Consider the following 14585-nt stretch of genomic DNA (forward strand, 5'->3'; position numbering starts at 1 on the left):
AAAACTTTATCTTTTATAATAATTTTACTTAACTTAAATAGAATTGTCTCAAATAAATAAATAATAAACTTATGATTTAATAAAAATCGCTACATATGTTTGAGTTTTTGAAGTATATAACTTATTTTTTTCCTCTCCTTATCTTTTCTTTTTCTAAAACAAAGCACTAATCTTTAGTATTTCGCCTGGTTTCATGTTAGTACAGAAATAATTACATTGACTGTCTTATTTTAGAATCCATCCTCGCAAATTTATGTAGTGCGGGCTTAAAAATCATTTATTAGGACAAACATTGTTAACAAAATTGAAGAACTTTGTTAACATCAAAATGGAACACTCAACGCCAAAATTGGGAAAGAGATAAAGACAGACTAATAATAGAGCCATTTTATTATACTTTTTTCAGTTCATCGTCACACATTCATTTTGGGAAAGCTGCGATTAATATAGATGAAAATTATATTTAGCAACTATAACAAACACATGTATGAAACTGAATGCCACAGGATCCATGTGCAGTTTGTGATTTGAAATATGCTTTGCAATGACTGTCGCAATCATTCTTGAGTGGATCACAATGATCATTTGGCAATCTTACTACATCACAATCAGGCACCACTGCCATTTCAACTTGTTTTCCTACACCAAATTAAACAATATATATGATATATACAGCCACATACATAATCTTGTATTCAATACACACAAAACAAAACTGAATATCTTGAACATGTGAGGGAAGAAGTGCTTACCAGAATCAATCAAGAGAACAAGAAGGAGGAATGAAAAATAAAAAGAGATTTTCATTTTCTTGATTTTGGGAAGAAGTTAGCTTTCGATAGAGACAGATATCATAGAAGAGAGTTCCTTACGTATTTATAAGCTTCAAATTACAAAATGATAAAAAAAAAAATTTACTTATTTTCTTCACTAATAAATGTTATCTTAAGTTATTTTATATTTCTTTTGGACTTATATATATATATATAAAATATTTAATTTTTTTTAATTGAAAATAAAATCAACCTTATTTAATATCATTAATCTATAAGCACTCTTATGGTAATTTCTATTATGAATGTGGTTAAGGATATTTCAAAAAATGTGGTATATATTTTATGTAAAATTGTAAAAATTATATATTTAATGAACTTTTTAATATGTGTGAAGTTAGTTATTTATATATATATATATATATATATATATATATATATATATGTGTGTGTGTGTGTTCAGAAGAAGTACAGATTAAAAAAAATCTAATAAATATATGAAAGAATAATAATTTTATAAAATTAATCTTATTAATCTTTTTTATTAGAAACATGCAACATAATAACTATTTTATTAAAAATATTATGGCGGGTATAAATGGAAAAGGGACATTAATACTACATATTAAAAAGTTAATAATATTGGGACTAATATTTTTCTTCAAATAACATACATTTATTATGGGATGGAGAAAGTATATTATAAAGAGATTTTTTTTTCTTGATGCATCATTAATTCTTCAAATTAAATATATCGAAATACTACTCCTTTATATTTATCTTTTGGATGTATATATAAGCAAAACATTCTTAAATTTTTAGACTAAAACATAAATAAATTTTAATAAAGTCAACGTTTTTCAATATTTTTAAATTAAAAATATTCCTATGACAATAAGTAGAATCATTATTTACTATATATGTGTGGTTAAGAATATTTTAATAAATGTAGTTTATATTTTATGTAAAATTGTGGAAATGAAATGTATTTAATTAACTTTTTTAATTTGAGTGAAATTGATTTTTTTACTTCTATATAAATCCAAAAAAAAAGTATCATGTAAAGTGAGTTTTTTTTATTATATGTTTCTTGTCAAATTAATGAGTTGTTGACTTTTATGTCCAAAATTATTTTCTTTTCATAAGATTGTTTCACAATTATGACCACTTCTTTAATAATATAATAATAGTAATAAAAATATTAAATATAAATTAAACTCATTGACTTTTATTTACACGTTTTGAAGACGATTTATATAATAAAAATATATATTTAATTTTCACTGTGCAAAAACTCATTGAATTAATAACAAGTATAGTACTATAAATTAGGGATGGAAATGGGGTCCGTGGGGTGGGTAATAGTAAACCTGTCCCTGTCTCGCCAGATGAAAATTGGTCTCATACCCACTCCATATTCGCGCGAGTATCCATTAAGCGGGTATCCATGAATTTCTTAAATACTCACGGATATCCATGGATATCCATTGATATTTATAAATCTTTTAATAAATTAAAAAAATATATTATAAATAATTTTAAGTTTATATTTAATGTCATTAAAATATTAAAAAATAAAAATTCATTGTTAATTTTAAACTTGTATTTAATGTTAATTTTGTTGAAATAATAATAAAAATGTAAGATTTTTTTTTTGTTCGTCCCTGGAATATTCACCGTCGATAGCGGTGACTAATCTCCTCGCTACGAGGGAGGCACCTCAAAGGGTGGGATAGCTGACCCCAAGGTTTAACGCGCGGCTGCATACACAAGGCAGGATTCGAACCCCTACCGCTAAATTACACGCTTGGGGTTAAAAAATGCAAGATAATTAATAACTTAATATACATTAATCTCACAAGTAAGTTAAAGTCTCATCACAAAGCTATAATAATTCAATCTCATAATTTCAAATGAAAGTAAATAACTTACAATACATAAATTTTATTAGTCCAATCAAAGTTAGAAAATCAATCAAATTACATCCAACATAATTCTATAACATGCTTAACACATGTTGGTAACTTTATCAACATCACTTTTGTAAGAAAATAAGATGAGAGAGTATAGTTTTGGGGTTATATGGTACAAGGATAATTAGGATATTTAAGAAATATTATTAAAAGGTACCCGCGGGTATAGATATCATCATACCCACCCCCGCCCCGTTTATAAACGGGTAAAAAATTATTCGTCCTCATTATCTGCGGGTACCCAATTAGCCTACCCATTTATTATCCGTAACGGGTTTTACTCGCAGATACCCGCGGGTGCGGGTATTTTTGTCATTCCTACTATAAATGAAACTAGTATATGACCTAATGGATCGAGAATATCCATGACAAGAAAAAAAAATGAATTAATTATTAATTAGTAATTTAATATGTATAACATTAAAATATGATTTTTTATATTAATATATTATTAAAGAATTAATTTTAAAATTAAATTGTCAACCTTTGAAAAAGTATATTATGAATGTGAAGTATTCACCGTTTGCCCATAAATAAATTTTTATTGGAGAACTTAATTAGTTATCATTAGTTAAGTTTTTTTTTTCTAAACCACTTTTTTTTCTTATTGTCACAAGATTTGAAGTCAAAATAATCATTAAAATATATTTATAACGTTATTTTTGTAATGAAATACATATATATATATATATAAATGTATTTTTGGTCTTTATAATATACTTTTTTTATTGATCCTTGTAAAATCATTATTTTAAGAGTTAATCATCTATACACTGTCGGAGTAAAGCTTTTATACTGGTAACCAATCATATCTTTTAAAGTTGCTTATTTTATTATTATTTCATTAAATAAGTAGCTGACATAATACTATTAAAATATATGATTGGTTGCCAGTGTAAAAAAACTTTACACTGACAATGTATAGGTGATTAACTCTTATTTTAAATGGTACTCATAAAATTTATTTTTTTAATAATTTTATTTTATTCCTTGTTATTTTATTTTTTCCTTATAATGTATCTACTTTTTATTTTACTCTTTATAATATCTTGTCTATTTGAGTTAGTCCTTACGAGAGAAAAAAATATTCGTAAAAATTAAAAGTAAACTATTCACATATTATCAGAATTAGAATAATAAAAAAAAACAAATATGTTATAAAGACAAAACAAGATAAATTTTATAAGAATCATTTAAAAAATAATTTAGAAAGATAAAAAAATTTATAAAAATTAAAAATATATTTAAGTCTTATTTTAAAATATAATTAATTATAAATAATATTTTCGATGATCCATAATTTTTATATTTTAAGTTTTTACTTTTGATCTAAAATTTTTTATCATTTACATATTTCAAGAAATATTCTTTAACTTTTTTTTGCATATACCTCTATTTAACAATAATTATTTATTCTTTAATAATATTAATTTTGTTAAAAATATTACATAGAGGTATTTTATACTTAATATTGAATTTTTTTTAAGATATAGTACAAAAACCTTAAATCAAAAAGTATAACGGAGATGGTGTATATTTTTCACAAAAAATGATAAAATAATGAAAATCTGAAGCATTTATAAAGTTGACTATTTGGGTCATTTTTCGAGAAGAAAATATCTTCTAAAACGTTAGGGTAACATAAAAAATTCAGTCAATTCAACAATTATTTAATGCTCATAAATTTCTTTTTAACAGATTCTCTACTCCATCTGTTGTGTATATTTATAAGAAAAAAAATTGGTTTTATGTGTATTTAGAAAGTTAGTTATTTGTATTTAATTTTATTATTTTTATGATATTCTTTCTAAATTGTTCTTATAAATGTCAAAAAGAAGTAATGCAACTAAAAGGTCATATATTAAAAAATGAATATTTTAAAATATTATTAAATAAGATAAAAGTAGTCAAAATTTGTTTATATTTAAGAACATAAAATATATTTTTTTTCATATAATAGAGAGCAAAGGGAATACTTTTCTTCAAAAACGTTCACATTTCACTACGGATAGCAAAATGGACTTGAACCCTACGGACACCTACAAAAACATTCGTATATGGGACAGGTAATTAAATATCTGCTTATATGGGGATGGCGTCACAATCAAGCTCACAACAGGATGACAAAAATTGAAAATGAAATGAAGTTGTCGCCAATATTTATTTTTAGGAAAACATAAAAAAAAATCTTAGAATAAAATGGCCTTCAAAAATCAAATTTTGAGTTCTAGAGTCAATTACGTATTGGGAAGCTATTAGCATCCTAAAACATCCATTAACACTTACCTTTAATTAAATGTGTAAATTAATGTTACTTTAAAATTGTTTATTTCACCCTTAAGAAAATAAAATTATTTAGCCCTTATTTGTATATTAATTTATTATTATTATTATTATTATTATTATTATTATTAATTTTATTATTTTTAAGAAAAAAGAAGAATTATTATTTTATTATTATTAGCTCCTACTTTTCCTCGGGTACAATGAGGAAATCAGACTACCTAGTTCTTTGTGACACCCTCTATCCCGCATACCATAAATACATAATTAATGAAATCCGAGTAACTTAATCTTTCATTATTAAAATACCAAATGTGCTTAGATAGAGAGCACCACATCCATGACTTAAACAAAGAACATTATCAGCGAAACTTATAAAAGAAATAAGGCTAAGGTTTTCAAAATAATTTAATAAAAATAACATCCTAATATAATCCTATCAACACCTTGATGTCACATGTCCTATCAGAGCAAAGTCCAACACTTCATCACCAACATCCTCAGTCTCATGCTGATGATCACCTGTATAACAATCAAAGGAAAATAACAACACAAAAAGAAAAGGGAGTAAGAAACATCTCATTCTAGCTCACGATGTAGAAATACATACCGGATAGTCAAACACAAACAAGAAATGTATATGAACATAGCATAGATAGATTAACAACAATATCGCATGCCACTCATCCAAGACATAAAAATTACTTTAACATATAACATAAAAAATGCACATGTAATGGACACAGACTACATAGTATCTTGCATGTAGCGCCAGTAACACATCACATGGTGCATTGCTGCTAGCAACACACGTAGAGTAGACTAGGAGTATGTGTTGGGCCACACCCTCTATGCACTCTCACTAGAAGGACATACTTCTAGGGCCTAGTCGAGATAGTTAAGCCGTGCAAGATACATCCAATGCACACAATGGGCGAGACTGAGACTTACAAACCAAGTTATCCCCAAGGACTAATCCCCAAACTTTTATACAAGGGAGTCTTTCCTGGTGGTGTTTTCCATATCGTACCCTTAAACCATTTATGCAAATGACGCATGTAAATCAAGACTTTGTGCATTCTTATATCACATTATCATGTCTCATTATCATATAACATTATCATGTCATTCCGTTGTATCAAATTTTCTGACATCACATACTCATCAATTATATTCGTTAGAGGATAACATTGAATAACACAAGAGATTCACATCATTGCATATCATAGATCACAAGAGGGCAGTAACACATGATTCATATTACACCAATAGAATTCATCAAACAAAGAAGGAAAGAAGCATAACAGGATAACTAGCACTCAACCCTAGATTAGGCGCTCGGCGCAAGGCTTCTAAAGAGTAATTTTAACTCTCTGGTTGAGTCACGCTAAGCGTGGAATCTCACGCTCAGTGTGGGCCATGCTAAGCCTCAGGTTCATGCTTAGCCTGAGGGTCACAAACAACATTGTCAAATTTTTGTCACCTTGATGCTTAGTGCCAGAAATGACGCTTAGCGTGGTTTCTGCGATCAGAACTCTACAAATCTACAATTTTTCACATTTTGTATCCAAATCATTGATCTCTTCATACAATCGGTAAAAATGTTCTAAATCATACAATAAACATTTAAAACAATATATTTTACTCATACAACTACATCTTCAAACAATCTTTTCTTATAACTACCAATGCATTCCCTTGGGTTTCCCATAGGAACCCATAAAGATCTCAAATCATACAATTACAACTCTAAAACTGAAATTAATCATTCATTTAAGCAATTCATACAATTAATTACATACAATAAGAACAATATATGAAACAAACACAATTGGGGAAAACGCCTCATACATGAGCATACAACAAACACAAGATTGGGGGTCAATCTCACTACCCAACATGCATTTCCACACTTAGAGTAAGGTTTCTCATTCCCTCCTTACCTTGTAGAGCAAAAAAAGATGAATGGTTAAATTTGGGTGGTTTCCTCCTCCTCGTGGTTCTCCAAGCTCTGGAAGATAAACGCATACGTCAGAAAAATATAAAAATGTAAAACTGATCAACTTTCTTTCTTTTTTTTTTCTTTTTAAAACTTAACCTCCCTTTAACCTTTTAGTAAAAATGTGAACCATGGTTATCAAAAATAATTTCCCTTCCCTTATTATAAATAATTAAATAATATAACCTTTAATTATAAAACCTCACAATATATATTCATATAAAATAATTACTGATAGTTACTAAATTCAAAATATTTAATTATCACAAATATAGTAAATAATAATAAAATAAATATCAAGCAGCTCTTATTAATAAAAATAAAGTATCAAAATTATTAATAAAATACCTATATTATGTTTTATAAAAACAAGGTGTTACATTCTTTATCTAGAAAATATTTGTAAGTTAATAGTTTTTCGTTTTAGTTATTTTTATTTTAAGGGTTATTTAGATAATCAAATAAGAAGGAGATCTAAAATGATTATCACATGTGAACTATTATATTATTTAATATTTGACGAGATTTTCGTAAAAATCAATTAAGAAAAAAATCTAAAATGATTATTATATATATATATATATATATATATATATATATATATATATCTTTCATTTATTTAAAAGTTAGTTGAGATTTTGACAAAATCACTCACAATAGTCACGATGATCAAATAGGTAGGATATCAAAATAATTATTTTAAAAATTGTTTAATAATATCTTTTATTAATATTTATTTTGGAAGTCATATAATATTTTTGACAAAGTTAATCATAAAAATCAAACAAGAAGGAAATATAAAATGATTATTATGCTCAATTTTATCATTTAGAAGATTGCTTAATATTTGGTAAGATTATAATAATCAAATAAGCAAGAGATCTAAAATGATTAAATTTATTATTGTTATTATTACTATTATTATTATTAGCTATTAATATGTTTTATTTTTTATTACGTTAAAATATGACTAATTTTATACAATAAATTTATTATTACTATTATCACCTCAAAGTATTCATTTATATTATGTAAAAAAAGTATTATTATTATTATTATTAATATGTTTCATCTTTTATCGTGTTAAGGTAATATTAATAATATTTTCTTTTTCGACCGTAAGAACACTGTCATCATTAAGATTACTACATTCGTGATATTGTCCGCTTTAATTTCCATTGAGCCATCACGGTTTTGTCCTTGAAAGGACGTCTCGGTGGGTTAAGGAGGGAGGGTATTTATAAACTTTCCTTAGCCTTGACTCTTAAACAATGTAGAACTTTTTAGGTATACGTATATCAGAACAAGTCCATGAGTTCATGCTAAAGGGCAAGAATGGCCTAGATCCTCCTTCTAGTGCTAATGTTCTAACCGTAAGTCCGTTATCATCGTTAGGGTCACCGCATCTGTTTCGATATACCTAAAAAGTTTCACATCGCTTAGGAGTGGTGGCTAAGGGTAGTTTATAATACCCTCCCTCCTTAACCCACCGATGCGCCTTTTCAAGAACAAAACCATGACAGCTCAACGAGCATCAAAGCGGACAATACCTCGGATGCGATGACCCTAATGATGATAACAAACTTACAGTCGGAACATTGCCACTAGAAGGAGGGGTTAGGCCACTCTTACCCCTTAGCATCAACTGGGGGACTTATTCCGATTTGTCTAAAAAGTCTCACATCACTTAAGAATCGAGGCTAAGAATAGTTTATAAACACCGTCCCTTCTTAACTCATCACTAATGTATGTCAGTATGTATAAGGACAAGCTTAGTGGTCTAATATCAAAAAGTAAAAAAAAAATAGATTACTATTAGTTAAATAAAATAGAATAAATCTAATGAAAAAAGAAAAGAAAAAATTTAATAGATCTAACCCATCTATGGTAGAGAAAAGTGAGGCTAGTTCATGTAAATAAAAGATAAATAGAGCTCAGGCCCAAAGTGTAGTTAACTGAAAAATAAAAAAGGCAAAGAAGAGATTACTTTTTTATTTGATTTACTTAATAAGGGTTTGTTAGGGTTAGCACATGTTCCCCTTTCTACCCAGGGGCACAATGCACTTAGAAGTAGGGATGGCAACGGGGCGGGGCGGGTACGGGTTTTATGATACCCGTCCCCGTCCCCGCGAGTCAAATCCATCCTCGTCCCCGTCCCCGTACCCGCCGGGTATGTGGTTTTCATCCCCATCCCCGTTAATTTTTTTATTTTTTATTTTTTATTTTTTGTAAAAAAAATAATATTTTTAAATTTTTTTTTATTATATTATAATTATAATTAAGTTATTTTTCTATCTCATATTATAATAAATAATCACACATAAAAATATTAAATTTTTTTTAATATAATTAAATTAAAAGTGAGTATTAAATTAAAAATGGAAACGGGGACGGGTACGGGTACGGGTATGGGGCGGGTAAGTACATACCCGTACCCGTACCCGTACCCGATTTAATATATCGGGTTTTACCCGTACCCGTACCCGTACCCGGTCAAACCGGGTATTCCCCGTCAAAGTCGGGACGGGTTCGGGTATTACCCGCGGGTACGGGTATATTTGCCATCCCTACTTAAAAGTGGCCCTCATATCGGTGCTTGCGTCGTGGCCACCAGCACCAACAATATAAGAAGAGTGACCATTGTAACGACCCTCCATATTGACACATGCAAGAAGGGTCAAAGAAGAAGTCCGAGTGTGACGGTGTTGGTAATACATCCTTGTCTGTGTATTGTTAGTAAGGTTGCTCGTGCAGAGAAGAGGGGCAATTGTCGTGGTGGTGGCACCACTATGACAGACGTAGTTGCTGGCCATGAACATATGGAGGACGAAAGGGAGAAGAATGAGTGGGAGAAAGGAAGAAGAAAATAGAAGAGAGAAAAGAGAAAGACGGGTTTCTGTCATCAAAAGAATTGTTTTCGATGATGGTGTACCATTAAAGCCAACAGCGGTGTGCGGTAGAGGTTAGTGATATTTCTGACCGAAGTAAAAAACAAGTTTATTTTCTTTTGTGCAATATTTATTTTGTTTTTCTCTTTGTACTTACTTTATTATTATTATTATTATTATTATTATTATTATTTATTTTTAGTTTTTGGATTCCTTGCTATTGGTGTAGAGAAGAGGAGGGGAATATGGGTATTATTTTTAAACGTGGGTATGAGGACAAGTACTATAAGACCCTATCTAGATCCTATCCATTACAATCCCTACATTTCACTATTAAATTTTTCAATCACTTATCCTTTTTAAATGAAAATAATATTCTTTTAGAACCTACATATGAGCAAAAACTAAAGTTAAATTATACTTTTTGTCTCTTTATTTTAAAATAGAAACATTTAATTCCTCTAATATTAAAATATGAAATTTAGTAACATGACATTTATAAATAAGAAAAAAAAGAAATATGTAAATAATATTTTATTAATAAAATAAATATCGATCACTTGTAAAAACATATACAAACGAAGATTTTTTATATGCTATTTTTAAATTTTTATCTCTATGTGTTGTAACGACCCGCCATGGCTGTCACACTATGGAACAATACACACTACAGGAATATATATATACTAAAATAGTATATAAAATATTTACAACACAAGTTTCTAATTAAGCAACCAATAGCAACTAGCTATATACAACATAATATGCTACTATAAGGTAGCCAACAAAAAAAATCCAATCTAACTCCAAGCACCTCCTGTGGCCTCTAGCAGATATCTCCCAGCCTATCCTTGCCCTGTTCCAATATAACGTATGATCATTGCAGTCCAAACCACATGGATACATGCAAGGGTAAGCTAGAGACAATAAGCAACTCATAATAATTAAATATGTAACACAACAACTATATAATCATCTTGACATCTAACATAGAAGACAACAACACGTATACTATACATCTTAATATCATTTCAACTTGATTCAACATATCACCACTGTATCAATACTTTAACACAACTACTGTACAAACCATTGGAATAGTTACCATATTCATCATAACAACAACCAACACATGTATTGTACACCTCTCAACAACACATGTTTAAAAGCAACTTACAACACAGGTAATCTAGCAACGCTAGCATCATCATCAACTTGTATACAAATAAGCAACTTACAACATAACAACACTATCATCATCCTCAACAGGGTCAATATACAACATAATCACAGCTTAACAATACAACAACACATATACAACTCATATCAACATCAATTTAACACATCAACAGCTTATGCGTCGTCACGCATTTCAACTCGAAGATCTCCTACAACATGGGTGAGCAGTTTAAGTGGCTAGGTCCTACCGAACCGACAACAAAGAACCTTTTTGGGCTTGCTAGGTAAACAACAAATTTGGATGCCAATCCACAACACGATAACAATTTCTCAGACTTTGCCACTTAAACAAGGAAGTATAGTACTATGTCAAGATAGAACAGCTGGGTTTAGGCCTACCACAACATTAGCTAGCTCAACTAAGCCATCTATGGGATTAGCCTACCGACTATCCTCTGAATACTACAACCTCTGATACTCAGTTAGGAACTAAGTTCCCGACTTCGTACTTTACTCAAATTGGCCGCTTGTAATCGGTATAGCTCGACCTGGCCCCTATACCGTGGTCGCTTTGTAAACGTGTGCCTCGACCTTACCCACACACGGGACCAACTAAGTCCTAGAGGTGAACAGCACAATGTCCACTCCAAGGGACAACTTCCCAAGGAGAGTTTTCAACAAATTGGACTCTCTAAGCACCACAGCTTTCTCAATCCACACAATGGGATGAGCAACTTCGAAAACATCTCCCCTAGTCCTAGTGATCAACAACTTATCATCACAGCTTAATCAGCTTACAACTCAACAGCATAGCTTAGTTCAACAACTTAAACAGCATGATTAACTCAACAGCACAGCTCAGCTCAACAACTTAAACAACATGATCAACTCAACAGTACAGGTCATCTCAACAACTTAAACAACATGGTTATCATCACATCAGCTCAATGATCAATAGGCATGGTAACGGGGCGGGGCGAGGGCGGGTTTTACGTGAAATTTTATTGTAACATGAAATTTTAATATATGATCTATATATATTTATATATATATATATATATATGTTTAATATTGATTATAAATAAATTTGTACATTCTTTTGAATTATTGTATTTATTGGATATTGTTTTTACTCCTCGTTTTTCTTTGTTTTTTTTTATATATTACAAAATAGATGGATCTATTTGGGATTCCAAATCATTTTGCAGTTTTTATTGTTGTTGTCTTCCTTGGAAGGAATTGGAATGTGGGGGTTGTTTGATATGGATCTATTATAATTTTATCGGTCAACCATATTATTTCAATTGTAAATTTATTTTCACTATCAATGTAAATATTGTAATAGAAGTGGAGGAAAGAAATAATGTGTAAAATAGTACATTATTACAAATATTATCTGTAAAAATATTTCATTGTTATCACATATAATATTATTAATAATACACTTTTATTTTCAAAATATATATATATATACATATATACGTATAATATTGAAAATTATAAATCGGGCGTTACAGTTATAATTAATTAATTAATTAATAATATTAATAATAATAAAAATTATTATTATTGTTTTCATCATTTTTAACAAGGTAGATGAAGGAATTTGGACTTGGTGTCTTAATGAGAGTTGTAGGAAATTTGATTATCTTTCATATGAGATAAGGATGAGCATGGTAGGAGTAGTATAACTCCCGATGCGCTGTTTGTTGTGATGGTTGCCATTTCGCATTTAGTGATTTGGTTAAGTTGAAAGTTGTTTTAGGTGCTTAGGTGTACTTTTGTTGTTTGGGTGAGTAATTGGACAAGATAGATGAGTTGTAAATAAGATGGTTGGGTCGTATTAGGTGTTGATCATGTTGTTTTAAGCTGTTAGTGATGAATGATTATTGAGCCGAATGATGATGTTGATGTGCTGCGCTGAGCGCGGCCCTTGTCGCGCTGGGCATGAGACTCCTTGGGAGTCTCTGCCTTGTGGGCACTGGGCGCAATTGGTATTGCGCCAGGCGTGAGTGAGCCTTGGGCTCTCTGGCTGGGTCCCGCCGGGCGCGGGCATGCTTGCGCTGGGCGCGCTGGCCCCCTGGTGCTCTCTGGTTGCACTGCGCTGGGCGCAACCACGAGTGTGCCGGGCGCGGGGATGTGACTTCACTAATGGATGTTAGAGGTTGTTTATGCTGAGTTTAAGGAGAAGCTGTTGATTTTGATGTGATGACTAGCTGAAATTGCTGTTTGATGATGTTGAGCTGTGTTAGGTGTATGTTGCTATAAGATGCTTAGATGTACTGTAAGACGATAGGTTGTGCTGATTAATGCTGCCAATGCTGTGTGATGAAAAGTTGTGTTGTGCGGTATGTTGTTAATGATGTAACGCTAGGTTGTGCTATGTGATGCTAATGCTAAACTTTATTATTTGAGTCGAGCTGAATTATAGGCTGATCATTGTTGAATTTTGCTGTGATTGCTGAGCTGAGATGAAATTGATAAATAAGTTGTGCTGACTAGATTTAAATGTTGAAAGATGATGTTAAGCTGTAATAGATGTGTCTTGCTATGCTGAGCTGGGCTGTTATTGATGATTTTAAATGCTAATTTATAATATGGCTGTACTCTAGAATGATGAGCTGAGTTGTGAGTAGTAAGCTGTGTTGAATACTACTTGGCTGTGCTATATGCTGATTTTGCTGTGTTGTGCTGTGAGCTGTTTTGCTGTGCTATTTATTGCTGAGCTGTATGATGTGTTTAGCCACTAGTGTGGTGCTGTTATAACCGCTATGTCGGTGCTGTCACTACAAAAAAATCAAGTTTTAGCTACCACCAAAATCGGTCGCTATTTAGGTAAATTCAGTCGCTATTTCATTCAGCGACCGAAATAGCGACCGAAAAAATCCGTCGCTAAAACCCTGGTCGCTATTTCAAATAGCGACCGAAATTTTTTCCGTCGCAATTTAGCGACCGAAAAATCAGTCGCTAACCAATAAAAATCCGTCGCTAAAATTTTGGTCTCCTAACTTTTGGAGACCAATTTTGCGACCGAATTTTTTGGTAGCAATTTCCGTCGCTAATTTTTGTATTTATTTAATAAAAACATTTTATAAATCAGTCGCTAAATCGGTCGCTAAAAAACTGAAATAGGTACGGATAAAATTGGTCGCTATTTCGGTCGCTAAAAACAACTGAAATAGGTACGGATAAAATCGGTCGCTATTTCGGTCGCTAAAAACCTGAAATAGATACGAATAAAATCGGTCGCTATTTCGGTCGTTAAAAAATTGAAATAGCTACCAATTATTTTGGTCACTATTTTAGTCGCTAATAACTTGAATTAACTACAAATAATTTTGGTCGCTATTTCGGTCGCTAAAATATACCAGTATTTTTAAATTCTTTTTTAATTAAAAATTTATACCTGTTAATTAACGAATATGAAATTAACAATATATTTATTACACAATTTATAATAATAAACTAGAACATACTAAAAGACAAAATC

The 14585-nt window shown here is 30.3% G+C and overlaps 1 long non-coding RNA gene across 1 annotated transcript; it reads right to left on the reverse strand.

Annotated features, from left to right (window-relative positions):
• Nucleotides 1-361: 361 nt before the first annotated feature.
• On the reverse strand, nucleotides 362-982 carry LOC109791979 (uncharacterized). Its single transcript, XR_002239076.2, has 2 exons — nucleotides 753-982; nucleotides 362-639 (listed from the first exon to the last, which is right to left on the reverse strand). It is a non-coding gene; the product is annotated as an uncharacterized LOC109791979 (long non-coding RNA).
• Nucleotides 983-14585: the final 13603 nt, after the last annotated feature.

The sequence above is a fragment of the Cajanus cajan genome, chromosome 10 (genome assembly GCF_000230855.2).
Source record: "Cajanus cajan strain Asha chromosome 10, NIPB_CcT2T_4, whole genome shotgun sequence".
Lineage (NCBI taxonomy): Eukaryota > Viridiplantae > Streptophyta > Magnoliopsida > Fabales > Fabaceae > Cajanus > Cajanus cajan.